The sequence below is a fragment of the Lepidochelys kempii genome, chromosome 7 (assembly GCF_965140285.1).
Source record: "Lepidochelys kempii isolate rLepKem1 chromosome 7, rLepKem1.hap1, whole genome shotgun sequence".
Lineage (NCBI taxonomy): Eukaryota > Metazoa > Chordata > Testudines > Cheloniidae > Lepidochelys > Lepidochelys kempii.
In genome coordinates, this window is record NC_136386.1 from 101,249,810 (window position 1) to 101,262,238 (window position 12,429).

The 12,429-nt window shown below is 39.7% G+C and overlaps 1 long non-coding RNA gene across 1 annotated transcript; it reads left to right on the top strand.

The window, feature by feature from the left end:
* Positions 1 to 2,267: 2,267 nt before the first annotated feature.
* LOC144930771 (uncharacterized) lies at positions 2,268 to 9,593 on the top strand. The gene is made up of 3 exons (XR_013636129.1): positions 2,268 to 2,461; positions 4,314 to 4,410; positions 9,536 to 9,593. It is a non-coding gene; the product is annotated as an uncharacterized LOC144930771 (long non-coding RNA).
* Positions 9,594 to 12,429: the final 2,836 nt, after the last annotated feature.

Sequence of the window (12,429 nt, forward strand, 5' to 3'; positions counted from 1 at the left end):
ACCCACTCCTGGAGGGTGGGGCTAGCCCCAAGTCTTTCTGGTACCCCATACCCATTAAAAATCTCTTGCTGGTACTGTGTACTGGAGGGTATCGCCTACTTGCATTCCTGGCCATCCATGATATCATTACCAATGAGCTGGATAAAGTGTTTAGAAGTATAGCAGAGTTATTTGACCCATAGCCCTAAATGGCCACTTTTAATTATATCAGTATGATGCACAGCAGAGATAATGAATGAGAACCAGAAGTGTTTTCCACAGCCCCATGTCATGGGTAAAGCAGTAAAGATGTTAAAGTTTGGCTGAAATAAGATCAATTATTTTTTAATTTTATTGGATCTTGGGCTGAGTTGCTATTATCAAGATTCTCCAACCCTAATCAGCATTCAAATGGTTTATGGCTCACAAAAAAGGTTTCAGCAAGCACAGCTAATTCCAAGTTGGGATTTACACAACTTTCCTCACTTCATATATCTTCTTTTATTACAGTATTGAGGAACTGAAATGAAATTTTATTTCTTTGGAATTGTCATACAACGATTGAAGTTCCCAAGAGTAAAACCAGGCAAGAAATCCTCCAGAGGGAGTTTAGAGGCTGGAAGTCATCTTCTCCTGTGGTTTGTTTTTTTTTTTTTTTCTTGAGAAATCAACACCTCAAAGTGCTTTTTGGTTTTCCATTTGTTTATTCTATCCATAAATATTTTATTACTTAAAAAGGGAAGCAGTGTTTGCTTCTAATTGTTTTTGATTAAATATGCTAATTACATTTTGGAATATTAGTGACACATATGGTACTAAATGTTTTAATAATGCAATGAAATAAGCTCGCAAATATAACAACAAATTAACCTGAAACTGCTACATGGTTTTCATAAATTTTATATTATAATACAAATCTGAAAGAAAATAGATGAAAGTCCAACCAACATTTCTGGCTTGCCATCTAAAATTCAACTAAACTAAAAAATCCAAAAGAAACCAGAAACCACAACATTTTGGGTACCTTTGTAATTATAGTATGCAAGTTAATTAATTAATTAATTAAAAAATTGAACCACTCCATTAACAGCATGTTGACCATGGGATGAGTCAGAGTGGATACAGAGTTGCTAAAACTTTAATCCAATTAACTCATTCTAGGGTAAGTCCTTTACCCAACTCATAGCCTGAATAACCAGGAAAATTCTGCAGGCATTCAGGAGGATGGAATTCTTCTTCATCCAGGCATCAAAGCAGGGCAGCTACTTTCCTGTTGCACCCCTTTCCATCTCATCAGAGCCACCTCCATGAGGTGCACTATCCAACAGTTCTGTTTAATCAAGAAGCTACTGGTCCTGCTTGTTCTCTGCTTCAATCCACAGGACCCCTACACAGACCTCTGCACAAAATCTAGGCATGTTGTCTCTCCAGCACAGCAGTCCTGTACTGGTTTCATAATAGTTAGAGCCCACACCACGGTTTTAGCCCGATTCTAAAGACAGAGTCAGCATTTGCATTGGGGAGGCATAGGCAGTTATGCCATAGCTGTGCTCCTCAATGTAGCTAGTTGAAAAAATGGGGGGAAAGCTGCAATAAATACTCACCATAAGTAACACTAAAAATAATTAAAGTGGGTATTCATACTATTAAAATGGTGGTTCCCCATAATGTGGTCAGGGTCCATGGAGCACTTCCAGATGGTACACAGAGCTGCTTTCTTCACTATGTAGAAGGATCTGTTGATCCTCAAGCAGTGAGGGAAAACAAAGAGTTGCCAGAAGGTTAATAAATGTGTTTGATGTTTTAGGCAGGACACGGAGAGAGTTGTCTCTCAATAACTTGTAAATTCTACTTGGTGATGAGTTAAGGACCAGAGTTAGGACTTACTGGACAAAAATCATCCCTTTCATAAATGGGTGAAAGTCCTCAATGGATTTACACTTTCTTACACAAGGGCTGAATTAGATTGATTTTGAAACAAACTTTTTTTTTTGAGGATCAACAGCAACAAGCTATAACTTGTTTACAAATTATTTTTCATTTCTGCATGCCTCTGCCCTTCCTCCTTCTGTCCCAGACTGGAAGCAGAGTCCTGAAATATTGTGAGAAAAGTTATCCTCATGGTATTTCTGGTGCAATGGCAGGAAGGAAGTAACGAAAATCATGTAAAAGCATTTATGATTGGGAGATTTGCAGACCCAAAGGATTCAGATGGTTTGGAGAAGTATCAAATATTGTCGGTGCTGATCCTCTTTGAATCATTTGTTGTTTACCCTTTACTTGCAGATTCCCAAATTACAGACGACCTGATCCCATTCCTAATGACGTTGATGGGAGTTTTGTCACAGCCTTTGGTGGGAGGTGAATCAGGCCCAAAGTGAACTGAGGAGAGTTTTCAGCTCCTTCTTACTTTCTGCTCCTTGCAGGATTTTACATCAAGATGGTGATTCACTGAAGAAGGACCTTTCAAAGATAGTTGCTGGTAAGATCTGCTTTCCAATGCATGCAATAACATAATAGATCTCAGAGGTATGGCAAGACTGAATATGAGTGGACGGTGAATAAATATAAGAAGAGGATCTAATTAAAGATATAAACTGTGAGAACAGAAAACTTTCTGAAAGCCAATGCGATGTAAATGGAACATTTAAATACCATTCTTTGGAACTGGAGGTATTTTAACCTTACAGTCAAGGCCAAAACCAGAGAATCAAACAAAGGAAAAAGCACTATCTGCTCACAAAGGTGTAACACGAACTAAAGAGAGGGCTGTGACAACAGAAGGCTTTATCCGACTGCTCTTTCAGTAGCTTTTGATTCCCACTCAAGGGATAACTCAGCTCTTGGGTTCCATCAATCCACTTCCATTCTATGAAACCTCTGCCACCTCTCAAATCTGAGAGTGATGAATTAGGGGAGACAGTATGTTGCTGTGTACATGTCTGCACAGAGGTGAGTTTGAGAATATTCATCTCATTTCACTTGTGACCTTTTTTTATTCAGCAAACCTGAAAGGTCTGGGCTGCATAATCATATCTTGGGACACAAGATCTGATATATAAACAGTCTAATGTTTACATGATCTTATGGTTTTACAGTCCATATTAATTTTTAATTGGACTGTTAAAATATAATAAATAGCTATTATACAAATTAAGTGGTAATAGGTATTTTTATTTTATTCATGAATTAATCTTAAAGTAAGCTGATTACATAAATCTTCAGCCAAGCAGTGGCTAATCCTAAACACAGACATTATTTTGACAAGATACATTCAAACAAACATTTTTGTGGCAAAATGTTATCAGATACTAGCAAATAATTAGGCTAAGACATTCACTTCAATGTGAGCATTTTAGAGCTGTGATCATTAAGTGAAGTTACGGGGAGCAATCCAAAAGGGAACACAATATCGTAAGCACTTCAGAGTTCCTTTGTGGATTCTGATTAGGCTGCTGGACTCATGATGTTTTCTTAAGTAAACATATTCACATATTACATGGTGGGGAAATCTTTATCAAATTAATGGCAAACAAAATGATGTTCATGTGGAGGAAATTATTATTCACCAAAATCTGTATTGCATTTCAAGAGAAAACAGGGGAGGTATTGATTTAAACCACACATGGAATGGAATGGTTAGCTTAGCTCTGAGCATCCACAGTGAGAGGTAGCCCCTAATTTATGTCATTGTGAGAAAGAAATGATAGAGAAAGAAAAACTGTGTGCATATGTTAAAGCTGGAGTATCATCGCATACCTTCAGCTCTCATGCTACAGATCCTGCATGGATCTGAATCAGTTTTAACTGATTGTGTTTATTTCTTTACTTACATTTCCTCTGTTTCTCAAACAGTGGTATTTTTTTTAAAAAAAAGTACCTGTAATAACATTGTTAACTTACCCAATAGTCTGAATGGACTATTGATTGGTAGGTAATAAATAAAGGAGGTTTTAACAATGCTTAATATTTACTGGATCTGGTAAATACCTAATTAGAGGGTTATTGAATTTGAACCATGGTTGTTTGACATGATAGAATGTAGCGCAGTGGTGAGCAACCTGCGGCCCGGCAGGGTAATCCACTGACAGGCCACGAGGCAGTTTGTTTACATTGACCATCCGCAGGCACGGCCACCCGCAGCTCCCAGTGGCCATGGTTCACCATTCCCAGCCAATGGGAGCTGTGGGAAGTAGCGGCCAGCATGCCCCTGGGGACGGTCAAGGTAAACAAACTGTCTCGTGGTTGCCCACCACTGATGTAGAGGAATATCTCCTTCAGTGACATTCTAGTCTGTTGTGCAAAAGCCAACTGAGAGATTTTTTTTGTCATAGGCTATAATAGGTCTGATGAAGCTACTGGGTCAGTGACGGGGCTAGTGATGCAACATCCTCTAATAGCTTCTTGAGAGTCAGTGTCGCTGTCTGTAGGGTGAGTATTGCAGTCACACATGTGCAATACATCTTGGTGCAAAAATATCCTGTGAATTTTTGTCTCACCACATTAATGGACTAGACATAAGTACTATGTAAAATGAAATACCCTGAGTGTTCTCTTTTGATCCCTAAAGAATACCTGAATCCATCCATGATCCTAAATTAGCGCACAGAGCTCACTGCTATAATGTGCTGAGTATCTTCAACCCCCACTGAAGATAAGCGTTCTGGACCTGACAAGATCAGGCCACAATGCTTAATTGTTAGCTAAATTTCAACAGACTGTGAATTGCTAAGGCTTTGTATTGAATCTGTGAAAACAAGAGTTATCAAATTTTCTGTACCAACAAACATAAAGTAGCATGATGAGCATTGCTGTAATACTGAGGAAGTTTCCCGTATCGGGATATTTACCAAGGAGACATGTTGTTTACATTTAGTCTGACAACAGGCAACAATACACATTCAGATGTGCTAAAATACATGTAACGTAGACATTGGCCCAAGCCCCTAGTTCAGATCTGGATTTCAAACAACCCAGATTCTGTAGGTGATTGGATCCATGGTTTTGGGTTAGCGCATTCAAAAGAAAAGACCAGTTGGAAATATCTGGATTAAGATTTTCACCCATACCTACCCAAAAGTGAAGGGGTATTGAGATGTGAGATGTGAAGTTTGGGGACCCACATCTGAGCTATCAGGAAGCACAGTACAAGAGACATGGCAATGGGACATTGATGGCTTAACACTACCTCGCACCTGTGGGATCTAGGGGCTAAACTGTTGTTTCTCTAACTTATTTCAAGTGTCCCTGAGGAGCCATCTGACAGCCCAGAACAGCAACATAGCAGTGTCCTCCAACCATACCTTTTATTTCCCCCAAAAGTCCCCTCCCATCCCTACACTAATAGGTGCAGAGAGCCATTACGCATTCCCACTCTGCTCTAGGAATAATTTGCACCTAGAGTTATCTGGCAGTTTTCTGACCTCTTTGTATTGGAGGAGCAATGCCAACTGGCCAGACCACAGTTCAGAACTGGGGCTAATACTTGGGCATTTATCTAATATAAAGATAAATAATATATCTTGAACTAATTTGCATAAATTTTGCTTGATTCAAGGCTATATTTTAAACATATGTTTTTTTTTTCTCATGAGTTGCTAGACCTTGGCATGATCCAGGTTCTAATATCAAATCAATGTTTAGGACAAGTACAGGATGTCTGAATGCCTGCAGATTTTCAAGGGTTAAGAAATAATATTTTTTACTGAAAGATGTGCTTTTGAAAGTTCTCATGAGCAAACCAATTGTTTAGCTTTCCACTTACAATGTTTGGTTTTTTGTTACATGAAGTACACAGTGTGTAACTAAGCTGCTGCTCATTGTTTAAAAAAGTAAACTGCAAATCTCTTCAAGATGCTCTCTTGTTTTATTTCTAGATTCTCTCTAGAACAAACACATACAATACATACTGTAAAATGGATTATTAGCCTAAACAAGTTTGCTACATTAAGCCCAGATTTCCATGAATTCCAGCAGAATTTCTGTACACATGAGTAGTCTTATTAAATTCTATTCACACTTGTAAACCTAAGCACATATGTAGGTGTTTGCAGGATTGGGGCCTTGGTGCATAACAAGAAAGGCAAAAACAAGGTTCAGTACAATTAACCAAAAACTTCAGTCAACATTTTAAAAAATGACCACTGATTTTGGATGCCTCTCTTTTTCGATGCTAAATTTGGAACACTTCCAGCCACCCCCTGTCAGTGGTCATCTTTTACTTTTTACCTTAACGTGCTGAAGAGGTAGCGACTCCAAGCCTTTGGCAAGCTAATCTGCCCAATTTCAGTGAAGCACAAAGACAAAATATACTGTACATTGGAATAACCTGGTTTAGAGAATGCATCATATTTCGGAAAGTGATATGCACCCACTAGAGCTTTGCAAAAAATCTCACCAGCAATCAAGGTGCCTACATGTTCAGCAGGGAGCACTGCATTCTAGCTTTTCTGATCTGCAGCAGAGCCTGAGGGAACAGTCCTGCTGAAATGGAGTTTACAGAAAGATATGCAGAGTGTCTGACTGCAGTAGTCACTCTGGTGCCCCCTGCTGCCACTCCTTCTGCCAAATGTCTCAGGCTTAGGCTCGAGACCAGAACATCCCGAGAGCAGCTCGGCTCTCCATCCACCTTCTCACTTTCCCTATCCTTTCTCTTGGATGACCTTCCCCAACCACATTTCTCTCCTTCCCTTATTGCCATTCTGACCACAAACTTGGCCCACTAGCTCTCTCTGTAGTTTTGTGATCCCAAGAAAGCTCTCATAGGAGCACACAGATTGTCAGGACCAGTCTACTCCAGGTGTTGCAGTCATCCACGCACCCAGGAGCATGGGAGTAGCCTGTTCTCCATCGCTGTTGTCCTCTCCTTCTCTGTGTGGCAAGGAATAGTGGAGGAGCAACTATCAGAAGCAGGTGGATCTGAATGCTGCATGCTAAAAAGAAGAGAGGGAGCATCATAGCTTGTCTGTAGTTTCCACCACAAAGGATCACTAGCTTAGGGGAAATATTTGACAATTAGTTCAAGATGCTACTCTAAGCTTTATGCCTAAAATCACTCATGATCAAATTGAACTAAAATCTGACACACGCAGGGTAGTGATGGTTTGCAAAACCCAATGTTCCTCTGATACATCAACCATTTATTGCCACACTTCCAAACAAGCACTCCCTCCACCAGGTGTATGGACTAACATGAATCCTACCCTATCAATAATTTTAAAGGGTGTATACCCATTTCTTGTTTAACAAATACACAGGGCCTGATTTTTCCATTGCCCTGAACATTACTACATTGAAATCACAGTGTTTTCGCCCACTGACACCATACACAATGGCACTGAAACTGTGTCCAGCGAATGATTTTATCATGCTCTGAACTCATTGACCATGGCTTGTAAACACAGTATTAAATGCTAGGTCTGCAGTGGCAAAATGTCATGTTCTACTGACATAGTTGCAGTTCTCATGTGGACACGGCATAATATAGCTGAGGGGACAACCTGCCCAGAAAAATAAAAAGAAGAAATAGACAGAGTGGGTGATGGTTATGAGCCAGCCTATGAATCAGAGACTAACAGGCACAGAACAGTCATTCATGAGCCTGGATGCCCCTAACTACACCAGTTTGCGAGTTAATTACTTCTTAAGGAGGTGGCCTCAGTGTAGCCTCACTCATTCCTGCTATATCCACCTTCTCTTTTCTCTTCCCTTTCCCACCATGCTCTCAGGCTAACAATCACACTGTTCTTTCGTTCCCTCTACATCTCTTTCACTGTTTTTGTCTACTAGGGACCTATTCCACTCTCGCTGTATTTCTCCAGCCCCATTCTCTATGTCCTGCTCATTCTGTTCCTGAATTGTGGCATTTCCATACGGGTGGTACTAGATTTCCTATTACGCTCTCAATATGCTGTCAGGATCATTTTGATATTGTCCTTGGCCATGCATCAAAACTGTTGCCAAAGTAAATTTAAAAGCCACAATCAGCAGTTAGAACCTCATCAAATGTTGGATTCTGATGGTAAATTTCACCTCGATAGCTGGATTCAAAATTAAATTGAAATGTGTTTGCATCAATAAATGATGATACCTAGCACTTACATAATACTTTTCATTCATAGATCTCAGTGCACTTTAGAAAGAATAAGTACCAGCAAAGTGTTTTACAAAGAGGATACTGAGCCCAGTTCTTGGCTATGGCAGAAATGTGCTTGGTACAAGACTCAGGGTGAGAGACAAAGCTGACTTTACATCACAGTTGCATTGTGCGGGCTGGGAGCCTACTCAGCCTCTGGCACAACTTAGAATAGCCTGGTTCTAAAATAAGCCTTACTGACCATGGGCACAAATGGTTATTCCTGAACCTTGGGGTAGATGGAGGACAGCAGCTCCCCAGTCATGCCCCTTTTGGTCAGATATGCCCAGATAACCTCAGGAGGTCAGTCAAATTGACTTCACTGCCCCTTTGTGCTATCAGAATGACCTAATGGGGCCTCAGAGGGCCAGATAATCTGGTTCAGTTATATCATCTCCATTTGTTTGCAGTTGGAGAAACTGAGGCATGGGAAAGGATGGAAAGGATGGATGGTTCTAGACTATTCTCAGTGGTGGAAGAGGACAGGACAAGGAGTAATGGTCTCAAGTTGTAGTGCGGGAGGTTTAGGTTGGATATTAGGAAAAACTTTTTCACTAGGAGGGTGGTGAAACACTGGAATGCGTTGCCTAGGGAGGTGGTGGAATCTCCTTCCTTAGAAGTTTTTAAGGTCAGGCTTGACAAAGCCCTGGCTGGGATGATTTAATTGGGGATGGGTCCTGCTTTTGAGCAGGGGGTTGGACTAGATAACCTCCTGAGGTCCCTTCCAACCCTGATATTCTATGATTCTATGATTCTATAAAGGCAAGTAACTTTACCAGTGTCACACAGCAGGTCAGTGGCAGAGCCAGGTATAGGTTTCATGTCTTCAGACTCCCGGATCCATCCCATATACACTGAACCCTTTGTTTTCCATAATTTTATAGCAGCTCTCAAGTATGGAAGTCATCACAAATATTCTGTTATTTACTAAACATACATTTTTATGCAGTAATATTCAGTGTTTTTTACATTCAATATGGTATTGTCACCTCCTTTTTTCTTCTAAATATAAAGATGTAACATTTAAAGAAAAAGGATTCTTCAGCAAGAAACAGTACAAATAAGCATTACAATTTTCAGTGTTCGGTTACTCTAGAAGCGTAATAAGAAAACTCCCCCTACAGGCTTTCTCTTGATAATGCAAGGTAAATATACATTTACAGACAATGATTTGTCCTGCTAAATATATGGTAAGTTATAAAGCCTGTCCAGAATACGTTAATTGCCTTCATAAGGGAAGAAGTATTTTCATGACAATATTGTATAGCTCATTTTCTTTATCAGATGAATAATGCAGTCAGAACACCCACTCTCTTTTTCCTAATCCCTCAAAACAAAATAGACTAGTTGAACTACAAATGTGAAAGTTGCATTTGCAAATGGCTAACAATTACCCTGTGCATTTTTGCTCTTTATTACCAGAACTGCACTAGAACCCCTAGGCCTAGAGCCAGGGACTACAGGGTTCCTTATTGCCACCAGCTGCCTACAGAAGAGTATCACCAAGAAGTACTGAGACGTTAAGCCCTGCAGGAAGTCCCGCCATAAGGCGCATGAGCAACAGACCTCATGTGATTGGCTGGCACTCTTCATATAAACAAGGAAGTCACTTCTGGAAGTTGTGTGAGCAATGCAGACCTCTGGTGTGCTTCTGCCTGAGATGCCACTCCCCACTGCGACTCGCCTGGATACTTGACCTTGGCCCAGTCCCTGACCCTGATCTTGGTTTATTGTCTTCAACTTAGGGCCATTGTTGATCCTGGTGCAAGATCTTGGCCCAGCCTAACCCCTAGTCTCACCTTCTGGTGGTCAAAGTTTATTATTTAGCATAGAACTTTTTTGTGCATTGGAATTTTTCTTAACTCCCCACCCCTTTACTTTCATTGGAACCCTTTATGAAATTCTGTGGATTGGATAAAATGCAAGCCAGAACTAACCCCTATTTGATTTGGTTTTATAACACCAAAATTAACCAGAGACTTCGCAAAAACTCAGCTTTCTTATCCAATCTCTATTTTTTAGTTATTTAATTTATTTCAGTGGTATTTCTAATCATGTTGGTGGGAAAATATCAGTTTAATTTTATTTAACTTAGCCAACAAACAAGAAAGGAAAGTATGGTGCTAACATCCTGTGTTAGAGAGAGGCCATCCAGTTCAATAAATGCAGTATAGGTCAATTCAGTCTGGCTAAATAGCTTAGGCACACTCACCTAAGGAGATGAGAGGATTAAAAAAAAAAACCCACTGGCTCTGTAGATCTCCCATTGCTAAATTCACTTTTTTAAAAACAAAGTTCCCAACTTTATTGTGCAGGATTCTTCTGTCTGGTACAGCACCAAAAGAATAACTAAAATACATTTCCAGTACAGGATGGAGGGCAAATCACCTAGTACTCAACATTTGTACTAGCATTTGCCAAACACAAGTTTTTAGTTCTTTCAAAAGGGTCTTTCCTAACCATTGAAGATATTTCATCACAGAAATCATCTGTGACCAATATGAAGACAGCCTAATTTTGCCTGAAGAGTTTATATTCATTTTACCCTGATGAGAAGTGATAGTGTAATAGAATCTTGCAAAATTAACCAGCTTAGGCACAGAATCTTCCCACTCATCCCATGATAGTAATGAAACAATGGAATATTTTAACTTATCTCTGAAAAACATTTAAAAAATACTTGCTCCTTGTGATTGAGTGAGCAGAATTTTGCAAAGCAGCAGTAAGATACATGAAGAATGACTTTAAGTCAAAATAAACTTAGTGTACTTCATAACCAAAGTGAGGAGCCTCACTGGCTTGTACAGCTTCTGCCTTTGGATTCAAGCCACGGTAATGTTCAGGATGAGGATGGAAGTTAAGGTATCTTTCAGTAGTACAGTAATAGTGTAAGAATTGCTTGTATTTATGGATTTCCTTTGGTTACAAATGGTCCCTTCTCATTGTTTTCTAACAGGAGGTACAAACACCAGATAACTGGCACCATAAGCTTTGTTCTGCTGTTGCACTGTCATTGCTGACTTCCCAACTGGGCAGTTCAATGAGGTGGAAGATATTAACTAAACTGGCAGCCCTAATTAAGTGGGTGGAGGTGAGGACATCTGCTCTTCATATCTTGAGTTTGCCAACACATTTTAGGCATGTCCAGCTTTCTGTTGTTCCAAAAGCCCCTACAAATATATCAAGTGTAGGTCAAACAAGTTGGAACCTCCTGCTTGGTTTGGAAATTTTTGGCAAGCTTTTTTCCTTCTGCATCTAGCTAATAATTTTTCTGGTTTTCACAACATGGGTAAAGTGTCTCCAGATTTCATGTGCTATTCTAACAGATGTTTTGTGATTATATACAGTATGTATAACCACTCTTTCATTCCATTAATTCAATTGGCATAATGTTTGACACAATTATCCATGGCTGTGAAACACTAGGGTCAAAGTATGTTCAGTGTTGATACTGTGACTCCCGCCGCAGACTGACTGCTATATATCATTTTAAAAAAATCTTCATGTGTACATGTTTCCTGTTTGTTTATTTTAGAATACCTTAGCATAGTAGAACTGACAGCCTTGAATGTTGCCTAATGTGCAGTAACTGACATATAAACTACTGCTTCACCACTGGACTTCATAGCTGCAAACATGACCACCCTTAAACTTTTTTTCATCATACAGTGCTCTTATGCACCATTTATGTCTACATAAAAGTGGGTTGGCCTTCCGTGAAAATAATTTGGGAAAAAATCATAGACACAAGAGTCAACTGCATCCCTGACTTTGTGATTGGTTGACTGGGAACCCCCTTCTCATCAATGTATGCATTAGTCCTGCACTGTTTTATTCCAGCCTACTAGAGTTCAGTTATTCATTGTGTGCATGTTTTCCATGCCCTCTGCTGAATACAGGGTCACTAGTAATCTCAGAACAATGGCTCAAATTTGTTCAAAGGACTCTGGTATTACATGTATCTATTTCACATCTGTTTTTCACTCTGCATGTGAAGGGAGAAAGATAAACAGGGAGAAAACTGAGCTGATCTTCCAGGTTTTACCTGCTTTTATTTCTTCCTCTTTGCTCTCATCTTCACATAGTGAATACACAGTGATCATGCTGACAGCGCGCTGTGTTTTTCAACGACATTTAATGTTAAATTGTTTTAATCAGTATAACACATAATAGATATTAGAGAGTAATAGAATCATATGCATGTTGCTGGTATGTTGGTGGGTTGGAGGAACAACACAGAAGAAGCTATGAGGGCTATGTCTGCACCAATGAATGAGGGAATGCAGTCAATAGTTGTGAATGAGGTTTGCCACTGT